Source organism: Eptatretus burgeri, chromosome 10 (genome assembly GCF_056783735.1).
Source record: "Eptatretus burgeri isolate ZD-2024b chromosome 10, Ebu_testis_v1, whole genome shotgun sequence".
NCBI classification, from domain to species: Eukaryota; Metazoa; Chordata; class Myxini; order Myxiniformes; family Myxinidae; genus Eptatretus; species Eptatretus burgeri.
In genome coordinates, this window is record NC_140970.1 from 85,574,976 (window position 1) to 85,597,152 (window position 22,177).

The following is a 22,177-nucleotide window of genomic DNA, read 5'->3' on the forward strand; positions in this document are numbered from 1 at the left end:
TCTGAGTGGGCAATAACAGCACAGTCATTGGCAAAGTGAAGATCCTGAACCAGTTTCTCCAACAGCTTTGTGGAGGCCTTTGATCAGTATCGGTTGAACAGGTTGCACTTATTCCAAAACTGTATGTATCCCTTAACAACAACGTCATAAAGAAGCATCTAAACATTGGTCTGACTCATACACAGAATATACTGAGAGCTTTGAAGACAAGCTGGTTTGATGCCATTTGTTACTGGGAAGGGATCCAATATTCCTCCACCTGATATCTCTTTGGAGTTGGGCCATCATGCCATCTTAGAATTAAATTTATATTTGTATGAATTTGGCAGGGTAGCCAATTTTGAAAACTGTTTTTTTCTGCAATCCTCTGCTGACAGTGTCAAATGCGTTCGATTCACAAAAGCAGCATGAGATCGAAGTTTTGCTCACTGCATTTTTCTTGGATCTGTCTTGCAACAATAATCATACGAGTTGTCCCTCAGCCTTCATCAAAGCTGCAGTGAATTTCTGGGTGGAATACTTCAGCAATGTTTGAGGAAGTGATTCAAGATGATTCTTGCCAAAAATGTTATCTGCGATAACTAATAGAGAGGTGCCACAATGATCTCCATCCACCCATTGGGACCATACACTGTATAGCGCGTTGGTGCTGCCGAAGCAGTCTTCTTGGCTATTGGGCCCAATCCTGGATGACTCGCCACTCCGACACAAGATACCAGCAAGCTGGCAATCATTTTGCCAACCTCAGAAGGATGACGGGCAGAGTCAACCTCACCTGCTATTAATTCAACATCTGAGCAGGTTTTGAATGCAGGATCGCAAGATCCCAAGCCCACCACCCAAACCATTAAGCAAACACCAGGCATACACGCTGATCTCTTGTGTACAAACTGATCATCGAGGCATTCTTGAATTATTGGGGAATCCTATCTTCCACACAAATGATTTATAAACACATTGTCAGGTATTGTACAAGGTGGTGGCCACAAAACCAACATTTCGTATGAACTGATGGTCTGTTGCTTTCAGAGTATCATAGGATATTTGTTTTCCTCATATTGCCTTTGCTGTACTGTATGTCGTCATTTATGGCATCTGAGTCAATAGCAGACTGCCTGTGGAAATTAGTGAACTGCTCCACCTGTGGGTCCTGTGTAAGTTTCTTGCCAGGAAGAAATGCATTTCCAAATGTGTGCAGCGGTGGATCTATCCCACTGGTACCTGGACCACACACAACCTTCATGCAATTGGAAAAGCCTCTATTTCTTTAAGAAAGGATAAGAAAACAATCTATGCAACCTCAAAACTGAAGAAATGTAAATTATTAAAAGAATATAGTCTTTGGTCAAAAAAGGAAAGCAGTATTTCTACAAAGTGAAATTTCAAAAACACCAGAGGTTGTTCCATTATAAGAGGTTGTTAATTTGTGGAAGGTTCTTATGTAAAATAGTATGTGTTCCCTTACAAGGGGCTTCATTGCAGGAGGAGGCCATTTAACCCACAAATAATATGCAATGGTTCCCAACCTATGGTTGTTTTCCGTACTCCATGCTTTTTAAAATACTGACCTGAATAAGCAAGGAAAGCAGTATGTACCATTTTTACAGTCATTGTTATGACTCTGCAGGAGGTTCGAACTGCAAACCTCCCAGATTCGGAGCGAATGCTCCAGTTATTATCCCACAGAGTCTGATTTAAGGATGTTCCTTCTAGTGGGGAAACTTAGCATAACAATTGTGCATTTTGTGAGGAAAGCACCAAATTTGGCACACTAGTAGCCTATCATATTATGAACAGATTTGGATATTGGGCCATCTCAAAATTTTTGATGGCAGTGGAAAATGGCTGCCACAGCCATCAGCGGCTGAATTTGACATGGCCCAATATCCAAATCTGTTCATAATATGATAGGCTACTAGTGTGCCAAATTTGGTGCTTTCCTCACAAAATGCACAATTGTTATGCTATATTTAGCTAAGTTGCCCCACTATTCCCATTCTTCTCTCCAGGGCTTCAAGCAAGAAGTGCAGCACCATCTCATCATTCCCCTTTCTTAACCGCAATCTTTATTGCCCCCATTAACCCTTCGTAATCCATCCCTCTTGCTTGCAGGTAGCTGTTTCCTATCCTCCTTTATCTCTTCTTTTCCTGTTCGTTCATTCCCTTGCAGATTTGTGTTCAAAGGTTGCCACCACTTCCCCCGATGCGTGCAAACTAGCTGAGCACCACAATGTGACAGATTTCCTCTGTAATTACAGCAGGTGTTGCATTTGTTTTAACAGGATCCAGATTCCCATTTGCTTATGCTTCTGTTATTGTACAGTTGCAATCAAATAACCAGAGCTGTGAATTTTATACTGTTCAACTTGACAAGAATGTTAGAATGAACATACACCCGTGAACATACGCATGTATGACCGACCACAAACGCACACCTGAATGCACACACGCCTGCAGACAAGCACATTTCATTGCCTGAGGTATACATTTAGTACAGCCTGAGGTATACCTCATTATATGAGGTATACGTACATACATATATGTATACCTCATTGCCTGAGGTATACATAAACCAGGATTTCTATCTTTTGCAGAAATAGCTCTACCATTGCTCTTTTGTCTCATACATGTCAGACAGCTGAATAGCTGAGCCACGTTAAAGCACAGTCAGCCAGTTTTGGCGATCAAGGTCTTTAAGGAAGCATTACCCCTCAAAAGTTCTTGAAAATAGTTTGCAAACAGCTTTGGTCCATCGGACATTGTGAGAATGATGGAAAGCTCTGGACAGCAATGACGGCATCATATCGATATATATTGTTGCGGATTCGCGCCCGCCGGCGTGCGGACGGCCACGTAACTCGAATCGCGCACGTCGCCCACCGGACGGACAATCCAGTCGTGACCCTCTCGGACTAACGCCGGGAACCAGTCACGGGTGGACCTTTCGGTCTCACCGCGATCGTGCCAATCGGCCCCCGTGTGGGATAGGGTTGCTCGCCAAATTCGACCTACCTAAGTACCCACACGGAGGGTAGACTGGGCGATCGCACCTCGCCGCAGGTCGACTTCGGACACGGGCCACTTTAAGCGACCCGTTCCGTACTATCGGGATAACCGAGCGGTGTTATTCGTCGGCCTCGACGGTTCGATTAATTATCGGGCGTTTTAGCCCACGACCAACCCTTTACGTGAAGCAAGATGGAGATTCAATGAAAGAAAAGACGAAGCGAAGCGGGAAAACAGTTCAACAGTAAGCACATTTATTTCGCGATGAACGGAAAGCACACATATACAATTCCACCAACAGCACATGTAAAAGAAGAAGACAATGCAATATTACACAAAAAGCAAATGCAACAATGCAGATCTATCCGACAACCGGGCACACGGCAACACTTATACAATTTTACTTCACAGACGGTGCCGACAACACATATTCCCAAAGCAAAAGAAAAGAGAACCACCCTCCAGGATGAGGGGGGTAGGCGGGCCTGGGGCCGAGACCGTGTCGGGCCTACCCGTCTGATGATGTGACGCAGAGCGGCGGTGGCGCCTCAACTCCGCGGGCCTCGCGGACAGTGTCTGGTAGGGGGTGGGAAGGGGGCCCCCTTTGTCGCACTATCTCAGCGTGGGGGGGAAACAGGAGGGGGTTGCTGATGCTCGGGGGAAGGAGGATATTACCCTGTCTCGGGTCCCGCGGCGAGCGTCTCCTCCTCCACCTCGGTCGCGTTGCTGGCCTCTCTCTGTGCAGCTCCCGGCACCGACGCGAGCACCCCCTCGTCCGCCTTCGCCGCCGTCACCTCTCCACAGCTCCGTCCTCTTCACTCTGACTAGTACCACTTCTTTCCCACTCCACCGACGACTCTCTTGAATTCCGCACACTCAACTCTCAACTTCCAACTGAACTGAACTTGACTGACGAACGCAGCCGTTTTTATAAGCCCCGTGGCTTCGCTCTTTCACCCTTGACCCTCTGCCTCCGACCCTTCACCTCTCTAACTGGCTCCCCATTGGACCGAGGAAAAGTGGGCGTGAATGCTTTTTGATCCATGAATTTGCATATAGCGTCCTCACTCCAACGCCCTGGAGGCGGGGCCAAATCGCCCCAGCTCGCCGATAGGACGGAACAAAAGTGGGCGTGAGTCGTTTTTGATCCGTTTTCTGCGGAAAGTCTGTGATGTTTTTGAACACGCTGCTCGGTGCGCGCCCCACACGAGTCCAGCATCGGTGCCCACGAGTGGCGCGAGATGGTGTGGATGCGATGGTGGTGAGTTGTGACGGTAAAGGTCGTGGCGGTTGTGGTGAAGCGGCGTTGTGGTTGGTGGTTGTTGTTGTGAAGCGGCGTTGTGGTTGGTGGTCGTTGTTGTGAAGCGGCGTTGTGGTTGGTGGTTGTTGTTGTAAAGCGGCATTGTGGTTGGTGGTTGTTGTTGTGATGGCTGTTGAGACGTGGTTGGTGGTGGTAGTAATGGCGGCTGGTCCAAAATAAAGATAGTAAAAGAAAAACGGCTATCCTGAAGAGTCGCAGCCCGCATGAATGACATTTATTCCCTCTAGACAACGGGTTTGGGCCTAACTACACATATACTTACAGAGATATCTCACCTAAGGGACCTGAATGGTGGTTTGTGAATTTCGTCAACCACAACAATATATATACATATATATATATATATATATATATATATATATATATATATATATATATATATATATATATATATATATATATATATATATATATATATACATATCCCTGAAAGCTTGCAAGGTATTTTGAGCTGTGCACAACAAAACATACAAATATCTTTCCTCATGCTATTCGTGCTTGCAGCACAAAAGTGTGAAAGCCTCCATATACAGTGGCCTGCAAAAGTATTCACCCCTCTCCAAAGTTTTCACATTTTGATGCCAACTGAACTAATTTCATGATGTTTTCAAATCAAACTTAACATATAGAGTCTTCATAAACTACTCCAAAATGATAAAACTCATAAAATTTCGATAAAATGTGACTAAGTGAGATTAACAGAGAAAAATCAGATGATTCTCAGTTGCATCAGTATTCGAACCCTTTGGCAAATTCATCTTAAATTACTTCAGGAGAAAAATATCTTTGAAAGGTTACAAAATATATGTAATAGGTTTCATCTGAATGTCATCAATGGTTGAACTTAAAAATTAAGCTCCCCCACTTATTTAAGGAGTTTTAAGTTAACGTACGACTCACTTGGTCAACCAACAAGGCAAACATGAAGACCAAGGAGCTTTCCAAAGAAGTCAGACATAAAGTGGTGGAGAAGCACTGTTCAGGAGAGGGTTATAGGAAGATTTCAAAGTCACTCATTATCCCTTTGAATATGGTGAAATCCATCATTAAGAAGAGGAAGACGTGTCATACCACCCTGACTCGACCCAGATCAGGTCGTCCATCCAAACTCAGCAGCTGGACAAGCGGGAAACTGGATTGGGATGTCAATGTCAATCCAACAATGACTTTGAAAGATCTGCAAGCCTCTATCTACAAGATGGGGGTTCGTGTTCATCAATCAACAATATCCCGTTCCCTTCACAAAGCTTGTCTCTGTGGACAGGTAGCAAGAAAGAAGACATTACTGACAAAGACATCAAAAAGCTCATATGGAGTTTGCAAAAAAGCATCTTAATGATACTTCAAGCATGTGGAGGAAGGTTTGTGGTCAGACGAGACAAAAATTTAACTTTTTGCTCTAAATTCAAAATGTTACATCTGGCGCAAGCCTAACACTGTACATCACAGTCAACACCATCTCTGGTGTCAAGCATGGCTGTGGCAGCATCATGTCATGAGGCTGCTTTTCATCAGCAGGGACTGATACTTGTCAGGATAGAAGAGACAATGGATGGTGAAAAGTGCAGGAGAATCCTTCATGAAATCTTCCTTGAGTTAGCCATGAATTTGAAACTGGATAGAAGATTCACATTTCAGCAGGACAATGATCTGAAGCACAAAGATAAAGTTACACTGGAGTGGCTGAATAAGAAGAAAATAAATGTTCTTGAGTGGCCCAGTCCTGACTTGAACCCAATTGAACATTTATGGTGAGATTTGAAGATTGCAGTCCATCAACGATCCCTATCAAATTTGGTAGAACTAGAGCAATTTTCACATGAATAATGGGCAAACATTTCACCATCTCACTGTGCAATGGTGGTGGAGACCTTCCCACAAAGACTCATAAACAGTCATTGCAAAAAAGGTTCTTCCACCAAGTACTGACCTCAGGGGCTGAATACTTTTACAACCAGTGAATTTTGATTTCTCCATGTTTTTTGCAGGTATTCCTGACATGTAACCGCCTTCAACTTTAATAGTGTTTAATAAATTAAGTAAATTAATCGTTATTTTGAGTGTTGAAATGTTGAAACGCCCAGGTAATTTCACAAAAACTCGATGGTTTGCCCAATCCAAACAAAATTGCACTCTCTAGAGAGCCCATAGCAAGGTGAATTTATGCTTAATTTACATCATACTCCTCTGGGTTAAAGGTCAAGGTCTTACACCTACAAGAGTATTAAACCACCATTTAGGTTTTTCACCCTTTTTCTGCCAATTCTGAGCTATACCTTGGAGCCGGCAGGGTCTTTTGGAATTAAATTTTGCAGCAATAATGGGAATACAATGTATATGGGTTGAAATATTTTTTTGCCCTTGACCCAATTATATATTTTTTTTTAAATCAAACTTCGACTAAGGTTTGTCTGATTGGAACAAAGTCTGTCTCCTCGTCTGTCTCTCTCCCTCTCTCTCCTAGAGCAAGTTGCATTTACAGTTGATTTACATCATACCCCTCCGAGTTAAAGGTCGAGGTCAAATTGCGGTCTGAAAAAATAAATAAAAAAAACGTTGTCTTTGTCATCGCACAATTTTGCTAATGCGACACCTCAAAGACCACTTGGCCTTCCAAGATGTTCTCGCATCATTCATTGTGTACCTGCGCTGAAGTCATTCACCTGATATTTAATTAGTCCTTGGACAACTTCTTTTGGATTGTGACCTAATTAACGAAAGAACACCTTTTTAAACATAATTTCAATAATTTTCCTCCAATTTTCATGATACTGAGTTTTATGGATAATTGTAGATGGGGAAACAATTTCTTTATTTACATTCTATTCCTAAATGTTGAAGGTCATGGTCCTGTGGTGGTCTGAAAAAATATGACCTTCATTGGTTCACGAGCCAACAGAAGTCGCTGGCGATCACCAAGGATAAACCTTCCCCAGTTGGGGGAGACTTACCCTTTGTGATCACTTTGCAATCGCAAATATCTAGTTTTATGTTTTTTTTGTGATTCCAAGCAAAACAACCTCCATTTATATTTGATCATAAGTTGACGGTTCTCTGTCACTATGCGTATTCATAGCCAGCGGAGTTTTGCTCGATCGTTGATATGCTTTTTTTTCAGGTCATTTGAAAAATGAAAATATTTTGCATTTCTGCTCCAGAAACACCAAATTCAGGAGAAAAAAAAGGAAAGAAAACATTGTTGATGGGCAAACAAAACTCCATAAAACCCCGGAATTCCTAAACTCCAGCTGAGGAAAAGTGAATTGTGCAATCCAGTTCGGTACACGAAGTTTGCTGTTATTGAAAGAGATGGAAAGCAGTTTTTCCTTCTGTGCAGGAGAACATTTGTCTGCGAGCGAAATGTTGTGAAGAATCATAACAAATCAACACACAAAAGTCAGAAAGGAAAACCAAACGATTATGACAAATTTCCTCCTGAATTTGACTTGTGTAAACGATAAATTGTGAGACTGACAACTACTCTTGAAAAGGAAAGTCGAGGACTGAAGCAATATCTGAGATTCTCAAGTTGTGATGTTGCCCAGAGTGCAAAATCTACTGGCTTCTGGCTCATGAAAAGAAATCTTTCTCCGAAGTAGAAATCACGCATTGCTATTTTGCTGTAATATGATCTTTGCTGCACATTTATCCCTAAGAAGAAATAAAGCAGATGCTTCAACTTGTCAAATAATTACAGCTGAGCCCTGTGACTGCCAGTACAGAATTGATGTACGTCACAAAGTGTTAAATGGAATTTGAAGACAGAAAATGCAGGACTGCATGATAGTCCGGTAGCCAAAGGCCAAATTTCCCCCTAACCCCAAAATGTCTGATATAGTTTTTTTCTCTGCTGATTATTTATCATTGGAGTGTATATAATGAGATCTAGGGTGGTGTGGACCAGTCACCCTTGAGCAATTTTAAATATTCAAGATGGCGTCCAAGATGACTGCCACGAAGGACCAAAATTCGAAAATTCCCATTATTCCAATGTTTTCTGCCATAGATCAATGATTTTTATGCCAAGATATATGTTTCGGGGTCCAATAATTTCGATAGAAAGGGTTTGAGAATTATGGATATACCGTTGCTATGGTAACTAGCAATATGGCTACCATTAAGTCGGTAAAAGGTGGTAAAAATGGCAAAACTGCCATAAATTTCAAGAAAATGATTCGTAGAAACATTTTTATTTTCTAGGTATATGCTAATGACCACAATGTATTGGATAAAATAGGTTTGATGAGTTACGATTTTCTGTTGCCATGGTAACCATCTAAAATGACCATTTGGATGTTTGAAATAAGTGTTAAAGATATATAACATAAAACCGTACATTTTTGGCCTTAGTTAAATGTTTTCTAACCCTTAGATCATGATGGGATGGATATGATAAATAAACTGATGTTGCCATGGTGACCACAAAGATGCTACCATAATGGGTACTGTAACGTTTTGATAAACATGTTTTTTCTACTAATATCGCATTGATTACCATTACGTTTCAGATATTCTGATGACAATAGGAGTCTAAAGTTGGAATGACATGATGTGACGTGTACAGAGCATTCTTTCTCTCCCTAAAATTGTCAACATTAATACTTAATTAATATTTTCTTTCTTTGTTTTAATCTAGAGCAAAACCATGGAGCAGGGCTGCGTCTTTAAGTTCCGGTATGGCACTGAGTGTGATGAGAAGACATCGCTCTCAGAGACTACTGGTGTGGCACGAATAGAAACGATTATCAATGCAAGCAACGTTTTGGGGACACCTTGCATGTAGAACTTGAAACACAGCTTGCTGAAAATGAAAACTTGAAGATCTACTACCACAGAAACTGCGTGTCTCGGTATACATCAAAAACCAACCTCACCAAGTATAAGAATAATGAGGGTGCCCCTCCAGCCAAAAGATTATGACGGTCATCGTCATTGTTTGACTTCAAGCTTCATTGTCTGGACTGTGGCAAAGCCTGTGAAATAAACAAGGATCCAAAGAATCCTCAAAGATGGAGACCAGCCTTCCTGTGTCGTTCAACCCACGCTGAGTATAGTGGTAAGCCCTACAAAGAATATCTTCTTGAAAAATGTAATTCTCGTAACGACCACTGGGCAAATGAAGTCCAAAGTCGCATTGAAGGTGCCGTCAGTGACTTGCATGCAGTTGACGCTCGTTATCACAAGGACTGCACGAGCTTGTTCTCACTGGAAGTGACCCTGTGCCAGTGGAGATAAATAGTGGTGTCATCATCAAGCACCAGGACATGAAAACAACGCAGGAGGAGGCGGATACCATGATTGTTCAACAAGTGGCAGAGGTGAAGGCTAAGAAAGTGCTTGTGGTTGCAGACAGCACTGACATCTTTGTTCTTCTGCTTCACTTCTGTTGCCAAGGTGGCATACCAGCTTCAACCTCTGTCTTGATGGTTTCGCCAATTCATGGTCGTGCAGTGATTGATATCAATGCCACCGTTGACCAGCATCCTGAAATCATCCCAGACCAGTTAGCAACACATGGACTCACTGGTTGCGATACAGTGGCAACATACTTCGGAATTGGAAAGGCTATGGCACTCAGAGTCCCGAGAGCTGGCGTTCATGCCCTAAGCTATAGAAGTGACACAAGTCGCGTTCTGTCGGAGGTCACCTCACAAGCAACACCATTCATTCTAGCCTGTTATGGCCAGAGTAAGTGTACGTCATTGACAGAGGCACGCCAGAAAATGTGGGTAAGCAAAGTGGGCCGGAGTGTGGCTGGTGTACCAAAGCTGGCTACCTTGCCTCCAACAAATGAGGTATTCAAGGAAAATGTGGCCCGCGCTCACCTTCAGGTGGCAGTCTGAAGGAATGCATTGCAACCAGATCCACCGAGAATGCATCCAACAGCATTTGGATGGTCACGGGAAGATGGCTCCAAAACACTTTTCCCAACAACTCTTTCCAGTGACATCCCCCTAGCACCAGATGATTTACTGAAACTCGTCAGATGTTGTTGCAGTAGTGAAATCCCATGCAAGACACAACGATGTGGTTGCAACAGTGCAAACCTTGCCTGCTCAGTGTTCTGTGCATGTCAGGGTGGCCAGGGTTGTTTCAACGAAAGAACAAAGCAGGTTCTACAGGCAGACGACGATGACGAAAATGACAAGATGTCTCTCAACTGAACCCGGGGACGTATACACATCTGTATCCATCTGCAAATACCCAATGACCCATTGTGTCAGAACATGAATTTTGTGACACCACTCTAAACTGAAATGCCTGCAAGCCAAATCTTGAACCTGTGCAGATAATGAGGGCTAATACTAGGTTCCCACTGTTGTGCGATCCGTTACAAACGTCACGATTGGCCATTCGTAGTTGATCATGGAATTTCTCTGAAATTTCAGGTTTGGATACAAGGTGATGCGAGTTGATACGTTCTGATACGATTTGTTGTGCTCGGATGTGATCTGTTCACAATTTGTCAATTTCAGGTGTCACGATCTGATCTTCCGTTCAGATACGATCACATACATTCTGATAGGATTGTTCGATTGAGTCCACGATTGGGTCTCGATCTGACACTATCATCACGATCGGGTTCCCCGAATTGGGACGATCTGGTACGTGCAGATATGTTCCGATACATTCATCAAGAACCGATGCGCTCTGTTACGATAGGATACGATTGTGGTCGCAATGTCTTTCACAATCATGATCGAGGGTGATCACGATTTGAGCTACGACTAGACCCGGACAGGTATATATACAGTCCGACTAAAAGTATTTCAAGTCCCACTAAATATAATCTTTTTGACCCTCCCGCTACACCAAAGAGGGAGCCTTTTCTTTTTTAGGAATGTTATTATTTCTAGTAATTATTTCTCAAAGAATATCTTAATGTGAAATTAAATGAAACTGCAATTGTTAATGGAGAGATAATACTTACTCAGTTCTCCAGAGGTCATCCTATCCTCACTGCCCCGTCTGGAGCCGACCGACCCTGGCTGGGAGGCTGTCTGGGAGGCTGGTGGTGAGGCTGCTGGGAGTGTTGGTGTTGGACCCCTGCTGGTGGTAGAGGAAACTACTGAGTTTTGGTTGGTGTAAGGTGTGAGTTCAGTGCCACTGGCACTTGCTGCTGCTGCTGCAAAGGAGGCCACATTTCTGGCATCCACCGTCTCAATGTGAGGGATAAAAAAAGAGAACTTATCACATACCCACTTCTCCGTGCTGTTCATGTCAGTAATTGCATCTCCTCCTGACCCACTCTTCTTGGCACGTTTCTTCAGCCGGCCAATCATGGTCCTCATGCTTGAGTACCATATTTTTAGCTGCTCTACAGTACTATTCATCTTGGCAGCCTGTGCAGCCCAGAGATTCTCCTTCTGGGTAACATCCTTAATCCCCAAAAGGAGTTTGCTGTAAAGGACCTCATTTCTCATGAGGAACTCAATGATTTCCTCCTTTTGCTGTTCAGAGAAGACAGTGACTGCTTTTTTTCTCTCTTTGCTTTCTCGGAGGGGTAGCTCTCATCTGTCTCCTCTGGTGCCGGCTCTGGCTGGACTGGTGCAGGCTTCCGGGGGTGGGACAGCCTTGCCCTTTCCCTTCTTTCCTCTGGTACCCTTGGATGGCATCTCTCAAATGCTCTAAAAATTACGAGCAAAGGCAGGTTACTAAGATGTGCTCTCTTCAAGAGTAGATCGCTGAATGAGACGCATTAAATCTTGTCCAATATATATATATATATATATATATATATATATATATATATATATATATATATATATATATATATATATATATATATATATATATATATATATATATATATATATATATATATATATATATATATATATATATATATATATAACCGGGCGTAGTGGCGTGCGCCTGTAATCCGGCTACTCGGAGGCTTGGGTTGGAGGATCGCTTGAGGACGGGGGCTCTGCACTGGGCAGGGTGTAGAGCAGCCCGGAATCATGGCGAAACCCAAATCCTGATCCCTGTGTTGTAAGAGGCGACCAGGGTTGCGTCAGGAAGGGCATCTGGCGTAAAAAAAACCTGTGCCAAATCAGTATGCGGATCATAACGGATGATCCGCTGTGGCGACCCTTAACGGGAGCAGCCGAAAGATGAACAACAACACATATATATATATATATATATATATATATATATATATATATATATATATATATATATATATATATATATATATATATATATATATATATATATATATAGGCACAAGAACTCGTAACAGATCGTGAGCGTTCGTGTAAAAACGTAACTATTTGTATCTACTCGCATCTTCTCGTATCAACTCCTATCAACTCCTATCTGCTCGTGAGTCATTCATGTCAGGTCTTGAGCAATGGGACCCGACAGAGCGTAACAGATCGTGGGAGATCGCAACACATCTCAACAAAGCGTGGTGTTTGTCTTGTCCAAGATCGATCCCGATCACCATGATTTGGAAGCACGATTAGATGCGATCTGTCATGCTTTGTTACGATGCAATATGATCTGATATGATGATCCCGATTGACAATTGATCGTGTTGATAGTTGAAAAATTTTGAACCGTTCAAAAATTTTCTACGATTAACACGATTGCCACGACTGACCTCAAGATCTGATAAGATCTAATAGGATCACCACGATTAGTCCACGATTAAGGCCACAATTTCAATCGAGCCGCGCATCGTGATAGTGGGAACAGACTTTAAGATATATGCAGATACATCTTGACTCCTCTGACAGCTGAAGATAGATTGTTTTCTAACATGAACATTAGTGTGTGCTCACGTAGTTTCTTTAATAGTAGTAGTCACCTGCATGTAATCTATGGTATTCTCGATGCAATTCCATTTTTGATATTCTTTGCAATCTCTGTGGTCAATTTGATAGCATTTCCTGTGGTCATCTTGTATGGCCCTAAATGATAAGATCCAGGAACAAATCATACTGCTCTTTGTTGTTTAGTTTCGGCCATCAAAGCAGTCGTTTTGGAAGCTATTTAAGGTGGTTACCATGGCAACAGAAAATCTTAAACTCATTCATCCTTTTCATCGAATTTATTGTAGTCAATGTTATATAGCTCGGAAATACAAAGAATGTTCTATTCATATTATCTTGGATGTTATGGCAGTTTTGTCATTTTTACCGCCTTTATGGTAGCCATATTGCTCAGGCCGAAGTCACATTTGCCACGGCGGCCGTGGGGTCTCCAAAATCTACGGCCACTAGCAATTATAGGGCGGCCGCAGTATTTCCACGGTCACACAATGTAGCAGTCACATATGTTTTTATTTTTCGGGGAGCTGCACGGCGTATTTATAAATTGTGGAGACCGAAAACGTGGGGGTGCCGTACGGTCTTTGATTTGATGTCGCACGGTGACCTTAGGGCGTTCCTGCAGCGGCCATAGAATTTTCAAGGCAGACGCAAGGTGCCCGCAAGGTGACCGCAAAGCGACCGCAGGGGGGCCCTAAGGCGAATGTGCGGCCAGATGGATGGTAACGAGTGGGTTTTTTTTTTTGAACCAGTTCTTTTGTTTCGGCAAATGTAGAAATTAAAAAAGTTATAACTCCGCGTTATAATTCCACGGCGACCTTACGGCCTGTAAAATATAGCCATACGGCGTAGGGCCACCCTGAGGCCACCTCAGAAACTCTGCGGCCACCGCACGTTTCTGTCAATTCAGAGGGCGTACGGCCGCCGTATCCTCGCCATAGAGCAAATGTGACTTAGGCCTTACTTACCATAGCAACGGTACATCCAATACTTCTCAAACCCTATCTATTGAATCCATTTGACACAAAAACATATATCTTGGCCAAAACATCATTGCTTTATGGCAGAAAACATTAAAATAGGAATTTTCGATTTTTAGTCCTTCGCGGCAGCCATCTTGGATGCAATCTTGAATATTTAAAATTGATCAAGGGTGACAAGTCCACACCACCCTAGATCTCATTATATACACCCCAAAGATGTATAATCAGCAAAGAAAAAAAACTATATCATAGAATTAGGGGTCACTCCCCTTGGCTGCCGGACTATGACTGTTGCAAAGTTTGAGGTTCAAGACATGGAGATATTGGCCATAAAATTTGAATTTGTATGCACTGTCTATCTATCTATCTCAATCTCTCTCTGGAAAAGCAAAAGCTACTGACATTCTGAATAATTATTTGGAGGCCTTGAATAAATTTGTAATAAATCTGAAGAAATGTGGAAGTTTCATCACTGATAGTGCTCCATTGACGTCTGAACATCATGGAGGCTTCATGACATTTTGAATAAGCATCTTGATTGGACCATTATTGGTGCATTTTACTGCATCATACATCATTGAAGTCTTTGTTCCAAGTCGAAAGGCATGGATGATTTTGAAGAAATAATATCACACATCGTGAAAATGTCAATCTGATTTGTTGCATGACGTGTTCAGCTGCTCGAATAAATCAAAGCAAACGATTTGGATAATCATTATTACAAAAATGTCAGATTGTTGTGTCAAGCTGCAATTTGCTAGTGATTTGTTGATCTCGCACAAACAATTTGTGACTTGGTGAAAGACAAAAGAAAGAAAGAAAGATCTGCTGAAAGGTTAGACAAATCAAACATAGCTGTGTGATGTTTTTCCTGAACGATGACATGTATTTGAATAATCTGAACCTAAATCTGCAGAGTGAGAACAAACCATTGTTGGAGACAACCACAAAGGTTTGAGAGTTAATTTCAAAATTGAAGCTCAGCTGTCAACATTTTAAGCGATGTTGACTTCACGCTATGGTTTATGCTCAATAAATGAACGAGAACAGCAATCGGTCGAGAGCAAACCTTCGCCAGGCTGAACAGTTCACGTTTTGTATCTCACGGATAGGCCGGATCTGCATCCGGACCTGAATCAAAATATAATTGGTTTGTTCTTGTCACCTACCCAACTTATCCTCCAAGTTTTTTTCCAGCTTGTCCACAATTTTTTGAAATATTGTGCTATACATAGTTTTTGGACCCATCCCTCGATGGTGAAGAATCGCTTCAAAATCAAAATATTCTCATATCGCGATTTGGATCTTCACCAAAATCGAATCAATTTGTCCTTGTCACTCACTCAACCTGCCCACCGAGTTTTGTCCGAATCCGTCCACAACTTTCTGAAATTTTGTACTATGTATCGTTTTTGGCCCGATGTCTCAATGGTGAAGAATCATTTAAGAAAAATTTCATATGTGGATCTGGATTCGTATCTCTTCACCAACATATAATTTCCTCCTCCTTGTCATCCTGCCCCCCAAAGTTCGGCCGAATCCGTCCACAACTTTTTGAGATATTCTGCTGAAAGACAGATAGACAGACAGGGGTGAAAACATAACCTCTATCCACCTTCGGTGGTGTTGGTGATAAGTGTTGAATTTTTTTTTATGAATGGCCAATATGTGGCCTTTCTTTGTGATACAAACCAGGAGTGGGCCGCCAGATTCACCCATTTTGAAAAAATAAACTGAAACGGCTTTTTTATATTTCCTGAACAATCCATTCCCATTTCAGATTTCGAGGACACTGGATTTTGCTCAAAAACTTGGACATTGATTCCAGCACTTTTGATATGGAACTTATCTCGACGAAAGCTGCTCCAGGAAGCTATTCTTGCTTCATTAGAACTGATAAGCCAACAGAAACGTGGCATATATTCCTTTTGCAACATGATTATCATAAATTGCACAGACTCGGAACCCTTTTGATATGAATGTCTGCTTCAACTTATTTATGTGGGACGACATTTTCTGCATCGAATATGCTGAAGGCAAAACTAAGGAATTGAATTGCTGTTATGAAACTCGATGCTCAACTGAAAATTGCAGTTTGTCATTCATTTAAACCTGATTTCTCTTTTGATGATCGAAAGAATAACTCGGATTTCCCATAATTCATGGATAAACTTACGCTTCCCTTTTCTCTAAAAATGTCCACCTTCATTGCATGGTTGTTGAAAAATAAAATCACAAGTTTGTGTGCATAGCATCTGGAACATAATTTCTGTTTAGATTGATGAAAGTGAAACCTTTGTATCGTTTTTGTCTGCAAAAATCGAGGCTCATGGAAGAGTGAGAAAACAAAGTAAAATGGCAATATACTTGTCGTTTTGTATGCAGCCTGTGGCTGCTGGTTGCATCATTTCTGGAAGTGCGGCTGTGCCACATGCCTGGTGTTGGTTTAATGGTTCTGGTGGTGGGCTTGCGATCCAAGGATCCTGAGTTCAAATCCTGCTGAGCTGTTGAATTAACACCAGGTGGGGTTAACTCTGCCTGTCATCCTTCTGAGGTCGGCAAAATGAGTACCAGCATGCTGGTATACTGTGTCGGGGTGGCGATCCATCCAGGATTGTGTCCAATAGCCAAGGAGACTGCATAGGCCGCACCACCGCTCTACACAGAGTATGGTCCTGATGGATTCCAGCCATCTAAGATCTCAAGCCAGCCACCTTAACCGTTACATCAGGCTTGGTGAAATACTGACAATGGACCACAGCAAGAAAGGGAAATAAACAGGAACAGGGAGAGAGGTGGGGAGGAAACAATAACCTGTAAGCAAGGTGGGTTAGATGGTGTTAATGGTGGTTGAAAAGATCATGGTGAGGGTAGTAAATGACATAAGATGGCAGCGTACCACCTGCAGGAATCCCTGGAAAGGAAAGTGATATTTAACGGTCTTTTCCACAAATGGGAGAAAACAGGAACAAGGGAGTGGAGGTTGGCTTACAGCCTGGATTTTAGGATGGTTTAAACATGATGGAGTTCCTGTAAGAATCGTGTGTCCTGGAGGAACTGGGAGGAGTTGGAGGACTGAGAGCAGCTAGACGAGAGGGGGCAATAAAATAAAATAGAAACAACCAAGAGCCCACCGACCTATCAGGAACACGTCTTGTGTTTCAGCCTCTTCTGCCAAATGAGCATTCTGTTTACCATCAATGCGTCGGAATACAGATTTTTAAACAACAATGAAAAGCCACTTTTTTATTTTAACATAGTTCCTAAATTATAAGGAAATAAAAGGAACAGTAGAGAGATTGATAGGAGAGAGAGAGAAAGGATGGGGAAGGGATGTAGGAGTTTGTGAGTAGAGAAGAGAAAGAATACAAGTTTGGGAGGAGGTCATATTCATGGGAAGAGCCATATACAGGTCATACCTGGGTGGGGTGGGTTTATAGGAGGGGGAGGACGAGTTCCCTGCATCTTGAGTCAGGAGTTGAGATGAGAACACGATCTGACAAACAAACACATTTGAACATCAAGATGATGATGTCTCACATAATTCAGCACATTACATACCATTCAGCACATTCATTTGTTGGTGCATCAAAGGAAGTGTGACATCAGATGATCGGCTTGTTCGCAAAATAAAACAAAATTACTGCTTCTGTCTGTGCAATATAAAGAGACAAAATATTTTTCAGTGGAAATGGTTATAATTCGTTTTTATTTTAATTACTATAATTGTTCCCTCAAGTATTAGGACACTTTCAGATCCGAATGTTTTTTTTTTTTTTTTATGGATTTCACTGGTATCAACATATAATTTCTTAAATGAGCCATTTTTTTTTTCAATGTGATAAGTAAAATAAGGCTCCGCAGAGATCTCATTATGGAATGCAAGACAAGAGTTCCCCTTTTTAAAAAGGCAATACGTGAAAAACATGGCTCGGAGAAATACATGAATCATGATAAAGACCAATGCACGCAAGTCTTGGGATTCGAGACCGCCGGCCATTAAATCAAGCCAAATACCGAACACAATCTCCAACCGATAGTGTCCTCGAAGAAACAAAGGCAAAATGCTTTTAATTACAGATAAATTCAAGATGGTTCCTTTGCAAAACCTGACAAAATATGTTTGCTACTATTCTCTCCACAAAATGGTGATCAAGATGTGATCTCTTATCGAGATGTGATAATTAACAATATTCCACCATTTATCTCACCTACTCATAAATTATATGTACAGTACAACATACATAACCCTTAAACGTGATCAATGACCAATGACCATGTTCAATGATTCACCGGGGGAGGAAACGGCTCTTCTGGCTGTTTTAATTGACTTGTTAACAATATGGTATGGTTCAAGTTGACAGTGGTGGTAAATCACAGCCTCGTTTTAAACACCTCGATGGTCAAAAACAAGCTGACAACCTTGCGTCTCCATCTAGCGCCATAACCAGGTATTATGCAGGAAGCACCACTCCAGATTAACTGCGAAATACAAAAGACTATCAGGGTAGTCACACAAGTCACCAATCTCACCAACATGGAAGTCCATCCATCCATCCATTGGGACCGTACTCTATGCAGAGCGTTGGTGCTGCCGAAGCAGTCTCCTTGACTATTTGGCACAATCCTGGATGGGTCACCACTCCGACACAGGATACCAGCAAGATGGCACTCATGTTGCCGATCTCAGAAGGATGACAGGCAGCGTCCACCCCACCTGGTATTCATTCAACAGCTGAGGGGGATTTGAACTCAGGATCCAAGTCCACCACCCTAACCATTAAGCCAACACTAGGCATACATGGAAATACACAGGCAATGCTGGAGTACTCCACACAAGCCTTACAATACATGTGATAGATTCTATGAACTGAAAGTTGACAAAGCTAAATGAACCATCATGCGAAGAGAAGTGAAGCCAACGTTTCAGGCATTCAACCTTCGTCAGGGGGGGGGGGGAAAGAAGGTCTGGCAAAATGGCCAACGCTCAAAACGTCAACCTTGGCATACATATGTCAACTTCCGGTTGATAAACATCTCGTTCAAATTAAATGATCATATTAGTATTGTTGGCTTAATGGTTAGAGCTTCTGCTCTATGTTTTGGAGGTCGAAACCTGATCCAGTCATACCAAAGACTTATAAAATGATACATGCTGCTTCTTTGCTTGATGCTCAGCATTTAAAAGGATAGAGCACAGACAAACAACCATAAGACTTGGGAATAGTAGTGCAGGCTTCGATGGGCCTTACGACTTCCTAACACATCAAAGCTCCTTATCATGGAACATATTCTATTATTCCTCCTCCTCTTCCTTCTTGTAATACTTGAAGGACACCCCACTATATTCCCAATATTCATGGTCGATTTATCTTCATGATTGACCAAGCATTTCTACAGCACTCTCTCGGTTACAAAGTCTGGTTTCCTTGGGATTCGTTTGAATTACCCTGAAGGATTGTTCAAAATGCAGTTAACAAGCAGCAGGATGAAACTTGTGCCCACCCACACTCTTGTCATCGACCTTCCCATTAAAATGGCCTTCCACCGTCTGATATACCCTTTTCAACTAAGGTTACAAGAATGAATGAACAAAAAGAACCACAATAATTGTTCAAAAAGAAAGTCCATTATTCTGCCATCGTATCTCATTAATATCTCTTTCACTGTTTCCCTGTTATTTTTTTGTTTTTTTGTAATTCCGAAATTATTATTATAAAAAAGAAAGCATGGATAAATTATACTTGCATGGAATATCAATGTATTTTCAACTGAAAGAACTGTACAAACAATTAAGTGTCCCTGAACACGAAGAGAGAGTAAATTAGAATATCTTTTTTTTAATGTAAACATGGTCGAGGCTCGTGGAAGAGCTTGTCTATTGAATGGATCAAGACATGAACGGATCGAGACATAATACGATGCAAAAGGAACAGTGGAGACACACACACACACACACACACACACACACACACACACACACACACACACACACACACACACACACGGCCTTGTAGGTGAATAGGAGTTCAAGTGTGGCCTGGTGTTGGCTTAGTGGTTCAGGTGGCGGCTTGGGATCCTATTGTCTTGAGTTCAAGTCCCGTTGGGCCGCTGAATTCATGCACCAGGAGGTTGACTCAGCCTGTCATCCTTCCGAGGTCAACAAAATGAGTACAAGTGTACTGGTAAGGGGGACACTGCATCAGCAGCATAGCCGCGTCCCAAACAATGATGCAACCAGGAGAGAGAAAGAGAAAGAGAAAGAGAAAGAGAAAGAGAAAGAGAAAGAGAAAGAGAAAGAGAAAGAGAAAGAGAAAGAGAAAGAGAAAGAGAAAGAGAAAGAGAAAGAGAAAGAGAAAGAGAAAGAGAAAAAGAAAGAGAAAGAGAAAGAGAAAGAGAGAGAAAGAAAGAGAGAGAGAGAGAGAGAGAGAGAGAGAGAGAGAGAGAGAGAGAGAGAGAGAGAGAGAGAGAGAGAGGAGTTCAGGTGTGCCAAGGAAGGACTTTGCATGATGGAGGATGTCCAGTCGGCAACTGGCCTTGGAGGCCAATTTGGAAGTGTGGCTTGCTCAAGAAACATCACGGATGATGGTGAGACTCAAACGTTTGAATGACTGACCTTCTTCAAGAAAATAAGTAGATTGGAGGGTGCACTGGCATTCGAGCATTGGCTTAATCTCGTATATGTTTCGAAAGCAAATGCCTTTTTCATGGGTACGGGAGCTGACCGTGCACACAACCCTCATCCTTTATCTGGGATTGGGACCGGCAGTACACCAACATATTGGGTTGAACAGGTGGAGTAAATATGTGCATAAAAATAAAAGTATCTACAATATAGGCATCAAGTATATACCTTCAAGTTGTCCATTAATTATCCTGGGGTATATTTTTATTTGCAAGAGTAGGTCAATGATCCCATAACTTGTTCAGATTCCTTGTGCAAGTCTCATTCAAGGTTGACCTTCTTGCTTCAATGGGACTCTTCCTGCCCTTTAATTAGTGCATCAGTTTTGTTTTTTTTTTGAAACAGCCGTGGTCCTATCTTCAAAATTTGAATTCCAATTTCCACCTGACATTAATGGCTGGTCGAACTTTATTTATAAAACACTCGTACAAACATAAAATCCTGACTTGTTGAATAAATTTGAAATGCAAAACTTCAACACAAACCAACATGACTCTGCTAAAGTGCCTTTTTCCACAGGCCAAAGCACAAAATAGGTAATGATCGAGATCGAGGTCGTTGCAGCATCGAGTGAAGCCATTACCTCTTGGTCATTTTTTATCATGATGGGACATCAATTTGTCAAAAATGTCAACTCAGGCTAAGCCAGCTTCTACTAATGTTTTTATCCAGCTACACGTTATCACAAGATGCTTCCCCATATCGCACAGGGCCAGCAATTCTGACAATGAACTGTGATTAAACTGTCACCATTCTGACGGTTCTGGGCTGTGATAGTTGCTCTCAACAAGCAATGCATTCAGTCCTTCTCGGTATATTTTATATTGGACCACACAGCAGCTTAGTAACAGTCTCAATAGTAAATTATCAGTATAATTATGAGATTATTAATACTTGCATTATTAGCGAACGCAGTGAGCTTCATACTTAACGCGTGCACATGAGAGAATAGGAAACAAAAACAAAAACAACAACAACAACACAATACCCCAGACGATTTCGAATCCGTGTCGTTGGCTATGACCCTTTTGCTTCCAGTTGTTTTTAAACAATGTGCGGTGTATAAACACGATTGGGTTTTATTTCTATCTTGTGAATATTACTTAATGCGTGCACATGAAATAATAGGAAACAACAACAACAACAACACAATACCCTGGCAATTTTGAATCCGTGTCGTTGCCTATGACCCTTTTGCTTCTGTTTTTTTTTGTTTCCGGTTTTTGTCATGCGCCACATAGGTTAAAGGGAATCCCCAACACCAGTCTTGGTGAGGTTGAAATCAACTTTAATAACACACACAACACAACGTGCCCGGCTAGGCCAAACTTTCCACGATACAGCACCCCTGCACGGTAACCCCGTACACCACGCTCGCACGACGGATTAAACCACGTACTGT

At 41.9% G+C, this 22,177-nt stretch overlaps 1 protein-coding gene and 1 pseudogene across 1 annotated transcript in view; both read left to right on the plus strand.

Annotated features, from left to right (window-relative positions):
• LOC147019008 (uncharacterized) overlaps positions 1-22,177 on the plus strand; it is a 160,028-nt gene that overhangs the window by 14,328 nt on the left and 123,523 nt on the right. The gene's annotated exons all lie outside the window — the stretch shown is intronic.
• Positions 9,502-10,841, plus strand: LOC147019009 (uncharacterized; annotated as a pseudogene).